Here is a 22,297-nt window from a genome sequence, read left to right on the forward strand (position 1 = left end):
TTATATTCTTTCTTTGGGTCAATCTCCTTATAGGGGCTTGACAAAGTTCTTATACTGAACTCCACTTTCCACTATTTTTTGATATGTATAAATTCTGGCATTGTTGATATTCACATGTCTCATGTCTCTAACAATGTATCCACACGAAGAGAAAGTAAAAAAAAAAAAAACGGAAAAGAAAACCCTCTATTTACGCAGCATTGAGAAAATGTTTTTTTCAAGTCGTCTATTTTGTTCTAAACTTTTCAAGTTAGCCCAACATGCTATTTAGTGAGCAGTTACCTATATATGTGTGTGAGTCATTACAAAACAATACATTACATTCAAAGCCAATTGCAATGTGAACTGCAGATGCTCAAATAAAGCATTTTTTCCTGATTGCCAAGTGAAGTTACTGTGTGGAAACAAAATCAGTCAAGATGTAAGAATGTTAAATGAATTAACGTGCCAAGGACCTTGACTAACTGCTTACGCTTTATTGGAAACAACTTAACTCTGGCTCCATGCTTTCAGCAAAGTGCCTTGTAATAAAGTCTTATCTGGATGTGGTGACTAGTCTTAAATCTTTATTAAAGTTAGTAATGCATTATGCCTGCCACATTAAAGCCTTTAGCCTTACAACAAAGAATTTGTTCCTGCTAAACATTAGAAGTAAACAAAAGTATTCATATTCATTCACACATTATACAGTAAATTTAAATTAACTAGTTCTACACTTTCAGGGTTATTCAATATAAATTGTAAATTTAACCCCTTAAGGACACGTGATATGTCATGATTCCCTTTTATTCCAGAAGTTTGGTCCTTAAGGGGTTAGAGCCAGGAGAAATTGAACTGAAAGCATAGTTAACTTAGAGAATGTTTTCAGCTTGCTTAATTTGACCTTAAAGGGACACCACAGTCACCAGAACCACTACAGCTTACTGCAGTGGTTCTGGTGTCTATAGTTAGTCCCTGCAAGTTTTTCAATGTTAACACTGCCTTTTCAGAGATAATGCAGCATTTACATTGGTGCCTAATAAAACCTCTAGTGACTGTCATTCCTAGTCCAGTGCTGCACAGTGACATTCAGCATCTCCACGACTCTGAGTGTTCTCCTCTTAGATACATTTATCCAATGCACCTCTATGAGGAGAAGTTGATTGCCCATTGCTGCATTTTGCCACACATGTACAATAGCCTCCCGATGCTTTCCTATGGAAAAGCATTGGATTGACAAAGACTGGCATGGTCAGCGATAGCAAAGCCAACATTGTGTGGGAGAAAAGGTGAGTAAAATCACTTTTTTGTAGTTCAGAGGAAGTCCAGACACCTAAACAGCCATGTCAAGAAGTTTTCCTTTAAATTTGAAAATGAATTTGAATTAAATGTTAATACATTTTTAATGCAAACACAATGTGACCTTTCAACATAATTAAAATTAGATATCATTATTTATTTTCAAATTCATAATATTGTTTTTAACAATAACATTATTTTTTTAATTTGGGTAAAATGAGTTGAACAAATATCTAATTAGATGCACTACATGTGTCCCATCTACCCCAATCATGGAGGCTAGAATAAAAGGGAAACTCACCATATATACTCGGGTATAAGTCGACTTTTTCAGCACATTTTTTATGCTGAAAAAGCCCCCCTCGGTTATACTCAAGTGAGTGAGTTTCACCGGTGTTCTCGGTGTCCAGCTGGCCTGTTTCGCGCAAGCACAGTAGGTGGCATTGTCTCCCTGTATGCTGGCTGTAAATTTCCCCTACCTGTACTTCTGCGCCTGTGCGGCGCGACACACCACCACACCCAGCTGGGAAACATCATGTCCGGTGCGGCCGCGTAACTGGAAGTGACGTGGGTATAGCATTCTGACTCCAGGAGTGCTGGCAAAGGGAGCTGCGATGGAGGAGTCGACAGCCCCAGCTCAGGTTGCCTTGGGCTACCAGTATGTGGCCACAACTCGCCCACCTACCTGGAATTGCAGTCTGAGTACAAGTTGGAGGACTTTGATGCTGTAGCTACTGTGGGTGAGTCCTGATCTGGCTTCCCAATCACACTGTCACTTATCATTATAAAAAAAGACAAGTTTGGTGATGCTGAGCATCCGGTGACATGTAGACTTTAACATCTTTAACAGCAAGAGAACCCTAGTCAGATACAGCTGTATTGTACAAAGGTTTGTGAACTACAAGCATCAAATAAGGTTTGGATCCACAACCTGAACATGGTTAGACATGTAGCCTAAAATGACTTAAGTTCCAGCTCCTTGTACTCTACCAGTGTGGTCAGTGACATATGATGTAGCATGCTGAACTCCCCAAGGCTTATATTAGCACAGCTATACCAATTTATTGATTTTAGCTCGGGCATTTCAGGGTTAATAGAGACCTCAGAACAAGTTAATATTGCCTATTTTTATTTTTGAAATTTACCAGTAGCTGCTGCATTTCCCACCCTAGGCTTATACTCAAGTCAATACGTTTTCCCAGTTTTTTTGTGGTAAAATTAGGTGCCTCGGCTTATATTCGGGTCGGCTTATACTCGAGTATATACGGTAACAAAATTATTGTCAGAAATGAATAATGTCAGGAATTCAAAGTGAATTCAACGTGAATTTCAAATTTAGGGCAAAGTAGTGAACTTAAAGCAAAGCCGACTTTCAGAATGTTTCCAGTTCAGGTATTTTGCCATTCCATTTAAAATATTCTGTTTATTTCCAGCAGTTCTTATGATTTTTTTTTTTTATTACAAAAATACAATTTTTATAGCTGTTATACTGGTTAAAATGTTATCTTCCTTTCCCTCTATATAGATATACATTGTAAGTGTTTTAACTGAAATACCTGGAGGCAAAAAATGAGTTGTGGCATCTTTATCATATGTATGTCCAAGATCTCAATATAGGATTCACTTGCTGTCATAACCATTTTTCTGGTATGCAAGGTTAGTTATATTGTGTGCTTGAATGTAAAATACCCATGTCAGACGTGCTTAAATTACAGGTGCATTTATTGCAGTTAATAAATGTAATGTGTCTGATTATCATACAGGATGAGAACTGTAAGGCACAATACACAATTATTTTAGTCAATAATTGTGCTATTATTCTCTAGCTTTAATTTACTTTTTTTTGCATTTACTTTCTCAGTAGGTAACTTACCATTTATTATAATATGTAAATATGTATATCTAAATATACACATAATATACAAATATATATATATATATATATATATATATATATATATATATATATATATATATATTATATGTAAATATATCCAGGATGTAGAAGGCATGCCTACCTGGGATGGAATTTTGACTCTTTTTTTTCTGAAGCTTTTAAAACAGAGACCCTACACCTAGATGTCTTTAACCCCTTAGTGACCAGACCGCTTTTCAATTTTCTTACCACTTGGGACCAGGGCTGTTTTTACATTTCTGCGGTGTTTGTATTTAGCTGTAATTTTCCTCTTACTCATTTAATGTACCCACACATATTCTATGCCATTTTTCTCACCATTAGTCTTTCTAAAAATACCATTATTTTCATCATATCATATAATTTACTATAAAAACAATTATAAAATATGATGAAAAAATGTAAAAAAAAACACACTTTTTCTAACTTTGACCCCCAAAATCTGTTACGCATCTACAGCCACCAAATAAACACCCATGCTAAAAAGTTTCACAATTTTGTCCTGAATTTATAAATCCCCAATGTTAACATGTTCTTTGCTTTTTTTTGGAAAGTTATAGGGCAATAAGTACAAGTAGCATTTTGCTATTTCCAAACTATGTTTTTTTTCAAAATTAATGAAAGTTACATTGTAACACTGATATCTGTCAGGAATCCCTGAATAACCCTTCACATGTATATATTTTTTAAAAATAAGACAACCTAAGGTATTAAACTTGTTTTTTTTTTTTTACTCTTTTCATGCAATCATTTTAAAACCAATCTATGCCAAATAAAATAAATAAATAATAATTGATGATTTTTTTTGACTCACGTTGCAAAAATAGACAACCCAAGGTATTGCAAATGGGGTATGTCCAGTCTTTTTTTTGTAGCCACTTAGTCACAAACACTGGCCAAAATTAGTGGTCAAATTAGTTTTTTGCATTTTACACACACAAACAAATATGAATGCTTAGTGTTTATGACTAAGTGGCTACTAAAAAAGCCTGGACTTACCCAATTTGTAATACCTTGGGTTGTGTACTTTTGAAAATGGCATGCTATCATGGGGTAATTCTCATTCCTGGGTTACCATATGGTCTCAAAGGCAACATAACCAGTCTGGCAAATTTCAATGTGTATAAACTAAAAAAAACAAGTGATGTGCTATATTTGACCATTTCCAAAACACCATAAAACCTGTACATGGGGGGTACTATTTTACTCATGAGACATTGCTGAATACAAATGTGTGTACTTTATTGCAGTAACAGCAGTCATAGTTAAAATGCCATGCAGAACCAAAAAAAATAACAAAAGTTCTTAATTTCTCACATTTTGTTATATTTTATTCATATGAAATTGTTTCATAGCTAAATATTTCATGTTAAATGAATGTCCTGTTTTTCCCGAATAAAATGATATATAATGAGCGTGGATGAACTTAATATGAAAGATGTGAATTACGGTTGAACATACATAGCACAAATTCCAAGTTTTATTTACAATTTGTTTTGACCACAACTTGTACAATAGGTTCCATCCATAAACCGTTAACGCTGTTACGGCGTTCTATGCCATCCCACATTAAGTGGGCTTTAAAGCCTTTGCGGCGGCATAGAACGCCGTAACGGCTTTGAGCCCCTGAATGTCCGGCGTACTTACCTCTGCCGCGATCCTCTTCTGGAGGGCTGCCTCACAGCCCAGGCAGCCCTCCCCCCGGCAAATGAGACCCCCGGGGGCCATGTGATCGCTCTCAAAGAGCGATCACATGGCCCTCTATAGCTGGCTGTGGATCTGCCAGCAGGGTGACTGTCTGAAATGTCAGACAGTCCCCCTGCTGGTGGGAAGAATAAAAAAGATTAATTCAACATGTTTAAAAATAAAATAAATGTGTATATATATATATATATATACACACATATATACACATATATATATATATATATATATATATATACATATATGTAACGTCATACAAAGTGTATTTTATTATTAATATAAGTATATATATTAGTATTGAAATACACTTAGAATGACGTTACATATATATAATAAGTATATATATATATATATATATATAATAGATATATACAGATGTATTATATATATATATATATATATATATATATATATATATGTGTATAATTACAATAATAAATAAAATATTGAAACAAATTATATATTCATATGTAATTTCATTCTAACTGTAATTTGTTATTAATATATATATATATATATACATATATATATATATTATGTAACAAAATACCTTAGAATGACATTCTATATATAGCTATATATAAAATACAAATAACTGCAAATATTTATATATATAAATATATATATAAATATATATAGATAGATATATATATAGATAAATACATATAATTACATAAAAAGATAACATTAGTATACACGTAGAATTTAAATACCTATAAATGCATATATATTAAAATTCTACATGTATATTTAAGTAATCTTTTAACATAATTATGTGATTTGATTAATTAAAATTTGATTGACATGCCTGACAACACTGGGAGAAAGTGCAGAGAATTTAATTTGCAAGCACTATATTTGACCCTGTAACTCTCCAAGACACCATAAAACCTTTATATAGGGGGTACTGTTTTACTCAGGAGACTTCGCTGAACTCAAATATTAGTGTTTAAAACTGGTAAATTGTATTACAACGATGATATTTTATGTAAAAGTGAAGTTTTTTGCATTTTTTACAAACGAACGGCACTTTTATGGACTATATTATTGTTGTAATATGTTTTACTGTTTTAAAACACTAATATTTGTGTTTAGTGAAGTCTCCCGAGAATAACAGTACCCCCCATGTAAAGGTTTTATGGTGTTTTGGAAAGTTAGAGAGTCACATATAAGGCTTGCATTTCATTTTTTGACATTGAAATTTGCCAAATTGGTTATGTTGCCTTTGAGAGCGTATGGTAGCCCAGGAATGAGAATTACCCCCATGATGGCATCCCATTTGCAAAGGAAGACAACCCAAGGTATTGCAGGTGGGGTATGTCCAGTCTTTCTTAGTAGCCACTTAGTCACAAACACAGGCCAAATATAAATTTTTTGCTTTTTTCACACAAAAACAAATATGAACGCTAACTTTGGCAAGTGTTTGTGACTAAGTGGCTACTAAAAAAGACTAAACATACCCCACTTTCAATATCTTGGGTTGACTACTTTTTCAAATCATATGCCATTATGGGGGTAATTCTCATTCCTGGGCTACCACACCATCTCAAAGGTTACATTACTAATCTGGCAAATTTCAATTTGAAAATGGAACGTTCTATATTTGACCCTGTAACTTTCCAAAACACCATACAACCTGTTAATGGGGGGAGGGGGGGGGGGGGGTACTGTTGTACTCGTGAGACATTGCTGATTACAAATGTGTGCATTTTTTTTGCAGTAAAAGCTAACAGTATTATGACATTCACAGCTAAAATGTCAGACAGAAATACAAATTAAAAAAAAAATCTTATTTTCTCACATTCTTTTCACATTTTATTCATAATAAATTATGTTCCATATATGAATAGCTAATGATAAATTAAATCCCTGTTTCTCATGAACAAAATGATATATAATAAGTGTGGGTGCACTTAATGTTTCAGCCGTGAATTACGGTTGAACAGACATATAGCGCAAATTCCAGTTTTTGTTTACGTTTTGTTTTGATCAGAATGTGCACTATTGACTCCGTCTTGAAGGGGTTAAGGGGTTAATTTAGTTTCAATTTATTTCAGCGGCAACACTATCAAATAATGCGTGTGTAAGGAAATTCATCCCGAATTCTTCCTATTTTTTTCTTTCACATTACTTTTTAGGTTAAAATAAACCCAACATATTAACAAGATGTCTTTTTTGCTCTATCACAAACATGGGCAATGTCTACATTTTATCTGCATATTTGTTTCAAAACACTTTTACAATGTTATCACTTCATTGGTATTAGAATGCATATTTAAAAATCACAATATAACTTATTTAGCTTAGTGTTATGTTGTAATGCTAAGAAATAATTGTAGTGGCTTGTTTTATTCATGACATCATATCCAGTTACATATTGCCCAGTTTTCCAGATTGGAAATTATAAACATTTTTGTCCCGTAAAAATAAAATCACTAATTTTGCTTTTATTTTGTTATGTGGCATTAAGGAGTTTGACTTATAATTAAACATTACAAATGCTTAATCTTCTCTTAGCCCCTAAATTAAAACATTCAAGCACTCTAGGGGTTAAATATTTAATTACTAACCTTCTAGCATTTGGAAGGTTAAATGTTTAATTCCTATTCCTAATTATAGGGGAATTCATTAAATAAATCAATTGAATAAATTAAGTTTAGTCAGCTCTAGCCAATTTATAGAACAATGGATTACTCTCTCATATTTCACTGCCTATACAGTACACCCACACTATTTATCTTAACCATAAGTCCATCTATCTGTTTTATATCACATAATTAACTTGGAGACCTTCAATTAAGTCAACTGCTTAGATTCCAAAGAAAGATACATTTTTGCTTTAGAACGCATTCAGTATAAATAGTCTCACTAAAGCAAGGATGCGTAATTCAAGGGCCTAGAGTGATTTATGGATATACCTGCATGTACACAGGTGAGCATATCCATTTCAGTTTAATAGGTTGAACTCCTAAGTTGAACATGCATATACATAAATCTTGGAATTGCTGGAGTTATTGTTTATTGCAAAACAAGCTTTAAAAAATCAATTAAAGTAAAAACAAATAAAAACTTTGTGAATGGGAAAAAGCCTAGAGAAACTTCTCCTGCCTCAAAAATAGTTTGCTCACATGTTCCATTACAGAGAGAACTTATATTATTTCCATATGAGACTTACCCCACCAATAAGGGCAGTCCAGAGACTAATGTCCCCTCTGCACTAGAGAGAAAGCAACCACATACTGTCATTTCAGACTTTTTTGGGACTCCCCAGTGAGATGTAGCTGATATCCATCTACACCAGTGGTTCTCAACATGGGGGTCGCGACCCTTTTGGGGGTCGAATTACCCTTTCACAGGGGTCGCCAAACAGAGCTGCAGGCTGCTGTGATTAAAAATATGTCAGCAGCCTTTCCCGGTCAAAATTGCAACTGCGGTATATTACTGTTCGTTTCATCATGTTTCATGATGATACTGGAGTGAGTCCACTCCGCCTTCTGACCTGGCAATCCACCAATCCGCATTCCGCAATGCCGATTATGTCATGATGCAACATAACCCCCTACATTATCCCGCCCGCGGTACCAAGAAGAAGAAGAGAAGAGGAAGAAAGAAGACTAGCTGCTGCTGCAGGAAAGCGAGCAGAGCACAAAAGAGAAAAAAGTAAGCAGAACAGAGATAAGGGGAGAAGAGCAGAGGAAATGGGAAGGTTGAGCAAAGAAAAGGGATATTAGAGCAGCAGATAAGAGGAAGGAGAGCAGCAGGAGAGCAAATAAAATGGGAAGAAGAGCAAAGAAAAGGGGAAGGAGAGCAAAAAAAGAGGGAAAGTAGCAGATAAAATGGGAAGGAAAGCAAAGAAAATCGGAAGGAAAGCAAAGAAAAGGGAAGGAGAGCAAAGAAAAGGGAAGGAGTTCAAAGAAAAGGGAAGGAGAGCAAAGAAAAAGGAAGGATAGCAGAGAAAAGGGGAAGGAGAGCAGAAGGAGGGCAAAAAAAGGAAGGATAGCAAAGAAAAGAGGAAGGAGAGCAAAGAAAAGGGAAGGATAGCAGAGAAAAGGAGAAGGAGAGCAAAAAAAGGGGAAGAGTAGCAGATAAAATGGGAAGGAAAGCAAAGAAAATGGGAAGGAGAGCAAAAAAAAGGGAAGGATAGCAGAGAAAAGGGGAAGGAGAGCAAAAAAAGGGGAAGAGTAGTAGATAAAATGGGAAGGAAAGCAAAGAAAATGGGAAGGAGAGCAAAGAAAAGGGAAGGAGAGCAAAGAAAAGGGAAGGGTAGAAGAGAAAAGGGAAAGATAGCAGAGAAAAGGGGAAGGAGAGCAAAACAAAAAGGAAGGATAGCAAAGAAAAGAGGAAGGAGAGCAAAGAAAAGGGAAGGAGAGCAGAGAAAATGGGAAGGATAGCAAAACAAGGGGAAGAGTAGCAGACAAAATGGGAAGGAAAGCAAAGAAAATGGGAAGGAGAGCAAAGAAAAGGGATGGATAGCAGAGAAAAGGGAAAGGAGAGCAAAAAAAAGGGGAAGAGTAGCAGATAAAATGGGAAGGAAAGCAAAGAAAATGGGAAGGAGAGCAAGGAGGGCAGAGAAAAAAGGGAAAGAGAGAAAAAGGGAAAGAGAGCAGTACCCCCAATTTTTCCACAGTAAGATGGTGGTATAGTATAGTATAAATACATACTGTTTTTGTGATTAATCACTATACTTTATGTTCAAAACAATGAAAATACATCCTGCATATCAGATATTTACATTACGATTCATAACAGTAGCAAAATTACAGTTATGAAGTAGCAACGAAAATAATTTTATGGTTGGGGGTCACCACAACATGAGGAACTGCATTAAAGGGTCGCGGCATTAGGAAGGTTGAGAACCACTGATCTAGGCAAAGTGAGCATGGGTCCATGTCTGGATTACCCTTTCATCTTAGAGAGACCCTAAGCAAATGCACTGAAGCAAAAACAGTGTATATGAGAACTTTAAAGATGGACAAAATGTATTTCATAAAGTATGCTTATTTGTATGCTCTCTTTTTTGAACCATGTCAAATATTGCCATTCCTCCGACATTTAACCAAAAACACGCCTTGAGTGTCTGTCAGCCTGACATCCACTAGAGGCACAGCATGATGACACCTCATGTATCCAATGCATCTCATATATTCAGTGCTCTGTATCCTAAATGAGATGCACTGGGCACACGTGAAAGAATGATCATGCAAAAATGTGCATTCCTAACGCTTTAGTGCCCTTCTAACTATTTAGGTGACCGCCCCCCATTTCTAAAAAATAAAGCCTTTTTACTTACTGGTTCCCCTCACCTCACAAATCTTACCTGTGCTTACCTGTTCCCCCTCAATGCACAGGTCTCCATGCAGCAATCAGATCTCCAAGGCTGTCATCATCAAGACTGATAGTCTTCCTACAGGAAAGCACTGGGAGGCCAATCCTGGCAAAGCCCAGGACATGGCATCCAGAACACTTATTTGTGATAAAGTGGTCTGGGTGCCTATAATATCCCTTTAATAAATGCATAATTTGTGTCAAAGGGCAAAACAATTGTATTCTGGAGCTGAAATAATTTAAAACTACACTTTATTATAGAATTTATTAACATTGTTCAATATACAAATCAGTAAACAGAAATTGTTAAAAAAAAGTATACTCTAATAAATTGATATTTAAAAGATGAACACTCAAGTCAGGATCATTCTTATATAATGGTAACCAAACAACTCTGGATACAAATATTCTCCCCACATTAATGTATATGTAGCTTTGGCACCTGTTTGGTTTGTTTGAAGGGAAATTTGTTTATAAGTCCTTTTGGTTTGGACAAATTTCGTCCATGTGATCATTTTTAGGAAAAAAATATTCAGAAAAAACAAAAAGAAATGGAAATTGGGCAATCAGTGTCATGCAAAATATAAATATTATGTACATATTTTGCGCAAAACCTTTGTTCAAAGATCAAGTGAGAAGAAATAATTAATAAAGGGAAAAAAGAGAAACACTAAAAAATAAATATTTTAAATCTATCTATCTATTGTTCAATATATAATACATAAATATATATTTATTTTTTTACTGCTACTCCTTTTTTTTCTTTATTGGTAATTTCTCACTTCACTTCAAATCAATGTCTGGAGGCTCTCCGACAACCATCAATTATCTTTTTCCCATCAATTATGTTTTTTTTTTTGGTGCCACGGACAGAATTCAAAATCTAGAGTCAAACAAAACTGTTTGTCCATGCCTTTTTCATTAGTTTCAGAATTCAGTCATATTGTGATTAAGAGTTACACAATTCAGACAGTCACCCAAAATTTGAATGAATCGCAATATGTTTGAAACAGAATGCACAAAGTAAGGTCACACACATACATAACAACAGGTAGTCCTTACACACAATATTACAAACAACCTACACATAAAAATAAATAAAACATTTTCCATCACACAATGCCACAAACAACCCACATTAGCACACAAAACCATACAAGTCAATCACTCTACAACACAATACCTCAAACAACAATGCATACACAACACTACACACAGTCATTTACATATATCCTGCACACAAACATTACACACACAATACATACAGTTCACACAGACATACAATGCATAAAGAATCTGCAGCACCATTACGTAACACAAGCTTGATTCCTTAACATGCATGAACATTACTTTAAAAAGATAGAAAAACAAGTATTGATGAGGTTTGGCTTAAGATGGCATTACGTTTGGGCCATCTATCACTGGGGAGATTTATTACCCAGGATACTACTGGTATACATACACAACTCAATGTTATATTAAGCCATACCTCACCATTTTTTGCTGTTTTTGGCATGTAGTATGGGCTTTTTCAGAGTTAGCCTCGGTTGTTGGCATAGGTTTATTGTGATATTAAGTGTACTTCGCTACTCAAATTTTTACTCTGCTTAAAAAATATAGGCCTTGCACACTAAAAGCTTTCAAAATTTTAATTTGGCACAGTACTACCAAAATGTTGCCTACTGCTGCTTTAATGCTCTAAATTACTCTATTTATTAGAGCATTATTCTGCTTGTTTTGATTATCAAGTTTCTCTGTTACAGAAAACAATAAGTTAAGCTCACCTTTTATCCAGCACCATCAGAATCTTACAATGGCAACTTTTCTCCTTACACTGAGATCACCCTGACAGATGATTCAGGCCAATCCAATGCTTATCATATAGAAGTACTGGGGCTGATTTGACAAATATGCAATGGAAATCAGATGTTTCTAGAGCAATAGAGAAACATTGTATTCAATGCTTCTTTATGAAAAGCATTCAATACATTTGATGCTGAAACGGATATATATATATATATATATATATCATTTATTGAAAGTCTTCAACAAGAAGTAACTCTAATGGCTATCTGACTGACAGCCACTAGTGGCATTCTTAGTGACAAATATACATAGTGCTGTTTATAACAAGCAGCAATATTGACATTTGTCTATTAGAATGCTAAATGTAGAAACTTGAATTCACAGAAATGCAATTGCATTCTTTAATCACTGAAGGACCATCATGCAGTGCAGGGCCTTAACGCCAAGTGACAGCATAGACAATCATTCAGTAAAATAGCCAGGAGGAGTTAAATTCCTGCTGGTACCTAGGAATCCCAGGTGTGTTTTGATACCTGGGAGTTATCCTATTAGTGGTCCTATACGGACCTATGCTCTGTTGGCAGTTTAAATCTCCATTGTTAAATGCAGCAGTGGTATAAAGAATAACACTTTATTTAAAACATAAGGAGATAAAATATTGCAGAGAAACCATGATGTATACTGGCAATGCTGAAATTAATCATGGAGGATATGATGAACCGATACTGCAAACCGGAAGTGACGTCAGATGCCGGGACAGCCGAACCTCCGCCCATGTTATCGGCAGATTTAGAAGCAGCGTATGGTGTGCTACCATTGAGGATTTTATCCTGCACAGCTCTCTTTGAAATATTTTTTCTTCTTATGTTTTAAATAAAGTGTTATTCTTTATACCACTGCTGCATATCCTGGATCGTCTGTGACCTTCAAGGACTTATTCCAGTCCTCCTGCTTTGCCCATTAGGCACAATATGCAGAGCCTGGCATAAAATAGTAATTAAGCAGAAAACTGGTTTAAGTGTCTTCAAGATTCATTAGAATAAACATTTGTTTGTTTTGTATTTTTTGTAATTCTTTTCATGATGGCTTGTTTTTTGATGTTTTGTACGTGTTTGTTTTTGTACTTAATAATTATTTATTTTCAAACACAATAAGGATTAATTTTAAAAAAACTACAACAATGCCCCAAATTGCAGAATATGCCTATCAAATTTATCAATGATAAATCTTATTGACAAAATTAAAATAGGTATTTTATATGGCACTGTAACTCTGTAAATTAGTGCTCAAGACATAGATTGGCGATAATGATTTGTTCAGAAGCATTTGCTGAGCATAATCTGTGGGCTTTGATCACAGTGGCACCTCAGATTTCAGAAATGGCCAGTTAAATTGTAATGCATGTTTAAAAAAACGCAAACAAATTATCACAAACTTTGCATAGACTGGTGAAAAAAATGGCAGCACAATATACACCATGTGAGATACTCTGAAATGTAGGCCTTTGTGGGGTAACTTCGACAGTCAAACTGTTTAACGCCCCAAAATGAGACATAGGCCAATTAAATCCATCTGTAAACATGTCAAAATGCCATTAGATAAATAACTTATAATATCTACTTTACATAAATATGTACTTTTGTGTGGAAATTTTGTTTTCTGTAATGGCTGTTAAACATACAAGACAAACATATTAAGTTCTAAAATCGCTCTACATTGAAATTTTATTTTACTCCTTTTTGTCACCTGTTATTACCAAAAATAAACTGAAATTATTTGCATATTATATACTCCGTAAATAAGTACACATAAATTAATTATCAAATTAAAGCCCATTTAATCCATAAAAAAATGGTATATAATATGTGTTGGTGCAGTAAATGAGAAAGATGGAAATTGCGGTTGAACACACACATCAAAAATTGCTTTGGTCTTTAGGTGAAAAACAAACAAATTAAGTTTTGTCCTTAAAGAGTTAAAACACACAAGCAAAGTATTTATTCATCTAGATTTCATACTCACCATATCAAATAAAATATTATTCTGCTACTGCAGGCCTTGTGTAACATATCTGTGATTGTTTTTGTTTTAATTATATTTTAGCTATGTATTCCATGTTTTAAACACAATTCTATTTTGTTAAGCATAATATCTTAATTTTGAAGAAATTAAAAATATGATCTATCATATCGTAGTGTGTTTACATAACAGTGGGTTTTTGAGAGTATCAAGAAGATTTGCCTAAGTAGGCTACAATATATGAACTGGAAAAATTCTGTGAGTTTTTCCAAATATGGAGTTCAGTTCTCCACAACTTACTGTTCATCACAACTTACAGTTTAGTATTCAAAGAAAACTGTGCAGAGAATGAAATGGTCACTTGTATTTTTTTTCATCCTCATTTTACTGTAATGTATAATGATGACTATAACTTTTCCTAGCTTATTCTTGTTAAACCAAGTGTATATACAAACACAAAATACTTATGAACTTGTCTTGATTTCAATTGTCTTGGTTTTCAAACTTTGCTTAATTTTATTATCTCTTGAAGCAGACACAAACCATTCACATGCAAAAGAATACAGTTTTCTTGTGTGAATGTGTCATTAGCTACCAGAAGTTATTATGCAAATACTATGCATTTTTAAAGGGCAGTAAAGGTTTGTTATAATTTGTCTTCCTAGCTGCGTTCTTACTGCTGATTGTAAATAATAATGCTATTTGATACTCAACCAACCTTCCGTCCCAAACATTAAATGACAGGGTCCATCTTCAGCTCATAGCCTTACTTGGACAAGTGTGGACACCTGCTTCTCAAACTCAGTCCAAAAACAAGGAAGAAATATGATAGTTGATACCACACCCTCTTGATGCTATAACAATCTGTACTTTTGTAAGAGAGGATTAGTGAGACTGGGTACTGCTTTGGGACTAGGTGTGGATTAAAAGTTGGTAATCTAATCCATCTCAAAATTATTTGATGAGGCATTCTGCCATATTCTTCCATCCTGAGGTTTATAAGGATGATTATATAGATTTGCTTCCCTCACAGATGACTTTGCTATGCTATACTAGAAAACACCTTCTTTGAAATATTGTCTTAAGACTGAAAACAATAGAGACTTGAATGTTTCTGGAACCAAGTCAACTCAATTAAACGAAAACATGAAACAGCTTTAAATCATTATTCCAACACCAAATTATATACTATGGAGGACTGCACTATGCAGTGTAAGTAATCACTATAGATTGCTATTCCTCAGCATAAGTCAAATGGCAGCTGCTTACACTAGTCTAAGTGCTTCTTAAATTTGTGCCCAATCATAAAATGCCCAGACATGAAAAACCCTCAAGGGGTACTCAAGCCCATACAGGAAGATTGGCAGTGTTTGCTGCAACCAACAACAGAACTCATTTATATTCTACAAACTCTCCATTCTAAGAGCTATGAGATCTACTGCTTCACACTCAACTGGAGTTTTTTCCTCTATAAAGTTGCCTCTTGGAACATGGAAATAGTGATTACTATAATTTTAACAGAAGATAATTTTGAAAATGTATGTTATAAAATGTTCATCCTAAGCAAATTTGAATTCCTTTAGCTCTGCATTAAAGATAATTCTGTTGTCAGTTGTATCTATTGGCATGACATGATTTTGTATACCTGTCACCAATGAATTTGGCTAAAAGAACCACACAAGTTAATAAGAAAGGATGCCACATCCTTTTGTCACTGTAGTTTATGTACTTGCACAGATATGTCATAAATAGTGATGTCCCGAAATGTTCGCCGGCGAATAGTTCCCGGCAAACATCGCTTGTTCGCATTCGCCACGGATGGCGAACATATGCGCTGTTCGGTCCGCCCCCTATTCGTCATCATTGAGTAAACTTTGACCCTGTACCTCACAGTCAGCAGACACATTCCAGTCAATCAGCAGCAGACCCTCCCTCCCAGTCCCTCCCACCTCCTGGACAGCATCCATTTTACATTCATTGTGAAGCTGCATTCTTAGTGAGAGCAGGGACAGTGTAGCTGCTGCTGATTTGATAGGGAAATTGATAGCTAGGCTAGTGTATTCAGTGTCCACTACAGTCCTGAAGGACTCATCTGATCTCTGCTGTAAGGACAGCACCCCAAAAAGCCCTTTTTAGGGCTAGAACATCAGTCTGCTTTTTTTTTCTGTGTAATGTAATTGCAGTTGCCTGCCTGCCAGCCTGTGTGTCAGGCTCACAGCATATACTGTGCCCACTTGCCCAGTGCCACCACTCACTCACTGGTGTCACAATAGCTTGCATTAAAAAAAAACACAAAAACTTTTTTGACTGTAATATAATAGCAGTCAGTTTCCTTCACGTGTGTGCGTTTCAGGGCCTGCCAGGGCACAGTGTCACACCAGTGCAACTCATATCTGGTGTAACAGTAGTGTACATAAAAAAACATTTTTTTTGACTGTAATAGATTGAATAGCAGTTAGTTGTCTGCAAGCGTGTGTGTCAGGCCTACAGCGTCTACTCTGCCAACTTCTGCCAGTGCACAGTGCCACTCATATCTGTTGTCAAAGTAGCTTGCACGCATAGTACCACTAATCGAAAAAAAAAATGACAGGCAGAGGCAGGCCACCCCGCAGGGGCCATCGTGGTCGTGGTGCTGTGATTCCCTTTGGCCCTAGAATTATGCCCAGTGTTCAGAGGCCACGTACCCTGAACTTGAAAAGTTCTGAGGACATAGTTGACTGGCTAACACAGTACACCCAATCTTCTACAGCTTCCGCTCGGAACCTTGACGCACCATCCTCCTCCAGCTTAGCTTCGGGCACCTCTCAAGATACCACTCACCCGCCTGCCGCCACCACCAACACTAGCACCACAGCCGCTTCACTTGATCTGTCAGAGGAGTTATTTACACCTCAGTTGGAAGAAATAAGTGATGCACAACCATTATTGCCAGAGGATGTAGATAACAGGGATATGTCTCAGTCAGGCAGCATTACATACATGGACGTACGGTGTGATGATGATGATGTTGTACCCGCTGCTGCTTCCTTTGCTGAGTTGTCAGATACAAGTGAAGCGGTTGATGATGATGATGCGTCCGTGGATGTCACGTGGGTGTCGCTAGAAGAGAAGAAGAACAGTGGGAAAGTTCAGATGGGGAGACAGAGAGGAGGAGGAGACGAGTTGGAAGCAGGGGGAGGTCGTCGCAAGGAGCTAGTGGCACAGTCAGACAGCATGCATCGGCACCCGGGGTTAGCCAGTGTCAGGGTGGCGGTCCAGTGCCCGGGACCCAGACACAGTGTCCAGGCGGCGGGGCGTGGACCGGGACCCATTATGCCTGATGTTAAGTAGGAGTCACAGTGTGGAGGTGGATTAGCATAGTCTGGTTCTGGGTAACCGCACGCCCCCTGGTGTTGAGCACCAGCGTTTGTGCAGCCACATACCAAGACCCTGAATCAGCCTCAGCGATACCAGGAACTAGGAGCTTAGAAATTAAGCAGACCTCCCAGGAGCTGAATAGGGAGGCTCTGCAGCAAGATTGTATCCAGTACTAGAAACAAGGCTAGACTAGAGATAGGCACCAAACATGAAAACAAGACAGAACTAATAGAACCCAGAACCAGAGAAGGATAGTAAGCTAAACCCAGAACATATACACAAGACATGAGGAAAACATGAACATAACATGGGCATGACTGGACAGGACTGTACATGGACTGGGTATACAAACTAAAACAAGACAAGATAACATAGGCAAAAAAAGAGGAGAAATAACTAAGTACTACATATGGAAATATGGGGATTTAGTCACACTATATGATCATACACTGCATAAGCCTGCCAACAACGCCAATGTACCCCATATTTGGCAGGTCCTACACTGCCTAATGTATGCTAAAACAACCAAAAAACATATATAGCACTAACCTGCAAGAAAAGGCAGAAGCCTTGAGGAGCTGCCTGCAGCAACACTGAAACAGAGTAAATGAAGGAAAACAAACGGGTGTGGCAACATAAAACAAACATTTAAATGAAACCTGGAGACTGGGAATCCCAGGGATGGATTACAGGAATGAACCCAGAAATCCCAGCATAAAGAAAACCAGATATAGAATAGAAAACCAAAAACCAAGAATAACTAAACAAGAATTGTAACAAGAGTACTGGATACTAGAAGCCAAGGCCAGACATCTCCACAGAACAGAGCAGGATGTGACAACCAGACAGCACGCCAATCAACGCATGCTGTTGCCACCACCAGAATGCCATCATTGCAGAGCCCAGCAGTGTGGCATTTTTTGTGTGTGTCTGCCTCTGACAACAGCAATGCCATTTGCAACCTGTGCCAAAAGAAACTGAGTCGTGGGAAGTCCAACACCAACCTAGGTACAACTGCTTTGCGAAGGCACATGATCACACATCAAACGCCTATGGGATCAACACATGAGTACAAGCAGCACACAAACTCAAAGCCGCCATCCTCCTCCTGGTCCAGCATCTTCAGTCACGTCAACCACTGCTGTCCTCCTTGCCCCCTCTCAACCATCTGCCCCTCCGTCTCTCGCATTGAACAGTTCCTGCTCATCTGCCCACAGTCAGGTGTCTGTCAAGGACATGTTTGAGCGTAAGAAGCCAATGTCACAAAGTCAACCCTTGCCTGGCGTCTGACAGCTGGCTTGTCTGAACTCTTAGCCTGCCAGCTTTTACCATACACGCTGGTGGAGTCTGAGGCGTTTAAAAAATTTGTAGCTATTGGGACACCGCAGTGGAAGGTACCCGGCCGAAAATTCTTTGCACAAAAGGCAATCCCCAACCTGTACTCGATTGTGCAAAAGGAAGTAATGGCATGTCTGGCACACAGTGTTGGGGCAAGGGTCCATCTGACCACTGATACCTGGTCTGCAAAGCATGGTCAGGGCAGGTATATCACCTACACTGCGCATTGGGTAAACCTGCTGACGGCTGCCAAGCATGGAATGCGGGGCTCTGCAGAGGAGTTGGTGACACCGCCACGACTTGCAGGCAGGCCTGCTGCCACCTCCTCTACTCCTCCTACTCCATCCTCTTCCATAACCTCCTCGGCTGAGTCCTCTTCTGCTGCTGTGTCTTGCTCCACATAAACTGCACCCCCCCAGCTCCCCAGGTACTATTCGACATCCCGGATACGGCAGTGTCACGCCGTCTTGGGGTTGACTTGCCTGAAAGAAGAGAGTCATACCGGACCAGCACTCCTTTCCGCCCTGAACGTACAGGTGGATAAGTGGCTGACTCCGCACCAACTGGAGATCAGCAAAGTGGTTTGTGACAACGGAAGAAATTTGTTGGCGGCATTGAATTTGGGCAAGTTGACACATGTGCCGTGCATGGCACATGTGTGTAATCTGATCGTACAACGCTTTGTGCATAAGTACCCAGGCTTACAGGACATCCTGAAGCAGGCCAGGAAAGTGTGGCCATTTCAGGCGTTCCTACATGGCCATGGAGCACTTTTCAGATATCCAGCGGCGAAACAACATGCCAGTGAGGCGCTTGATTTGCGACAGCCCGATACATTGGAATTCAACACTCCTAATGTTCAACCGCCTGCTCCAACAAGAAAAAAACGTTAACGACTATTTGTATGACCGGGGTGCTAGGACAGCCTCTGCGGAGCTGGGATTTTTTTTGCCACGTTACTGGACGCTCATGCACAATGCCTGTAGGCTCATGCGTCCTTTTGAGGAGGTGACAAACCTAGTCAGTCGCACCGAAGGCATCATCAGCGACATCATACCATTTGTTTTCTTCCTGGAGCGTGCCCTGCGAAGAGTGCTGGATCAGGCCATAGATGAGCATGAAGAGGAAGAGTTGTGGTCACCATCACCACCAGAAACAGCCTTATCAGCATCGCTTTCTGGACCTGCAGCAACGCTGGAAGAGGATTGTGAGGAAGAGGAGTCAGAGGAGGAATGTGGCTTTGAGGAGGAGGAGGAAGACCAACCACAACAGGCATCCCAGGGTGCTCGTTGTCACCTATCTGGTACCCGTGGTGTTGTACGTGGCTGGGGGGAAGAACATACCTTCAGTGAGATCACTGAGGACGAGGAACGGGACATGAGTAGCTCGGCATCCAACCTTGTGCAAATGGGGTCTTTCATGCTGTCGTGCCTGTTGAGGGACCCTCATATAAAAAGGCTGAAGGAGAACGACCTGTACTGGGTGTCCAAACTACTAGACCCCTGGTATATGCAGAAAGTGCCTGAAATGTTACCAAATTATGGCAAGTCGGAAAGGATGCAGCAGTTCCAAAATCAATTAAAAAGTATGCTTTACACAGCGTATAAGGGTGATGTCACAGCACAACGGGAATCTAACAGGGGGAGAGGTGGAAGTCATCCTCCTCCTCCTCCCACGACCACGCCGGCAAGGACAGGACGCTTTACAGACGTGTTGTTGATGGAGGACATGCAGAGCTTTTTAAGTCCTACGCATCGCCACAGCCCTTTGGGGACCACCCTCAGAGAACGACTCGACCGACAGGTAGTAACTACTTTGCTTTAACTGCAGATATCGACACTCTGAGGAGCAATGAACCCCTTGACTACTGGGTGTGCAGGCTTTACCTGTGGCCTGAGCAATCCCAATTTGCGATTGAACTTCTGGCCTGCCCCGCTTCAAGTGTCCTGTCAGAAAGGACCTTCAGTGCAGCAGGAGGTATTGTCACTGAGAAGAGAAGTCGCCTAGGTCAAAAAAGTCTAGATTACCTCACCTTTATTAAGATGAATGAGGGATGGATCCCGAAGGGACTGACAGTGGGCGATACATTCGTCTAAAAAAGGCCTGATGAGGGGGACGTAACAGGGTGTCGCGGCTGCCGGCCCGCCGCGTGATATTGAAATCACTAGCTCACCCCAGTACCTTGCCCTGTCGTGGTTTCCTGTTCCTGGTTTCCTGAGGGTGCTTTATCATTGAGAATCTGATTTCCTGGTGTCCTGATCTTGGCTTTTCCCTGGTTATTCTGAATTCTGGTTTCCCTGACTTGGCTTGTGTAAATGGTATTGTGTATTTTCTGGCTTCATGGACCTCGGCTTTCCCTTTGACCATTCTCTGTCTCTAGCGTATTAGTCCGGCCATTCTGAGGTCCGGTTTACGCTCTGCCCTTTTATTTTCCTTTTCTTGCCTATGTATATGTTTACATAGTTTCTGCGTGCTGGACCACACTAGTAGTCGTGACATTGGGATTAAACTGCTAAGAATAGTACTACTTAACACACCACTCCTATCTGGTGGCACATTAGATTGCACGCGCAGTGCCCCAAATTTGAAGTAGGAGGACCGACCAAGCATCTTTTTCTATCTCCCGGTTCCTAAAATCGATGCCTTATATACACGTCCCCTGATAGGGGACGTAACAGGGATTAAACTGATAATAATAGCATTACTTAACACACCACTCCTATTAGATTGCACGCGCAGTACCCCAAATTTGAAGTAGGAGGACCGACCAAGCATCTTTTTCCATCTCCCAGTTCCTAAAATCGATGCCTTATATACACGTCCCCTGATCGGAGACGTAACAGGGATTAAACTGATAAGAATAGTACTACTTAACACACCACTCCTATCTGGTGGCACATTAGATTGCACGCGCAGTGCCCCAAATTTGAAGTAGGAGGACCGACCAAGCATCTTTTTCCATCTCCCGGTTCCTAAAATCGATGCCTTATATACACGTCCCCTGATAGGGGACGTAACAGGGATTAAACTGATAAGAATAGTACTACTTAACACACCACTCCTATCTGGTGGCACATTAGATTGCACGCGCAGTGCCCCAAATTTAAAGTAGGAGGACCGACCAAGCATCTTTTTCCATCTCCCGGTTCCTAAAATCGATGCCTTATATACATGTCCCCTGATAGGGGACGTAACAGGGATTAAACTAATAAGAATAGTACTACTTAACACTCCACTCCTATCTGGTGGCACATTAGATTGCACGCGCAGTGCCCCAAATTTGAAGTAGGAGGACCGACCAAGCATCTTTTTCTATCTCCCGGTTCCTAAAATCGATGCCTTATATACACGTCCCCTGATAGGGGACGTAACAGGGATTAAACTGATAATAATAGCATTACTTAACACACCACTCCTATTAGATTGCACGCGCAGTACCCCAAATTTGAAGTAGGAGGACCGACCAAGCATCTTTTTCCATCTCCCAGTTCCTAAAATCGATGCCTTATATACACGTCCCCTGATCGGAGACGTAACAGGGATTAAACTGATAAG

Source organism: Pelobates fuscus, chromosome 6 (genome assembly GCF_036172605.1).
Source record: "Pelobates fuscus isolate aPelFus1 chromosome 6, aPelFus1.pri, whole genome shotgun sequence".
In the NCBI taxonomy this organism is placed as follows: Eukaryota; Metazoa; Chordata; class Amphibia; order Anura; family Pelobatidae; genus Pelobates; species Pelobates fuscus.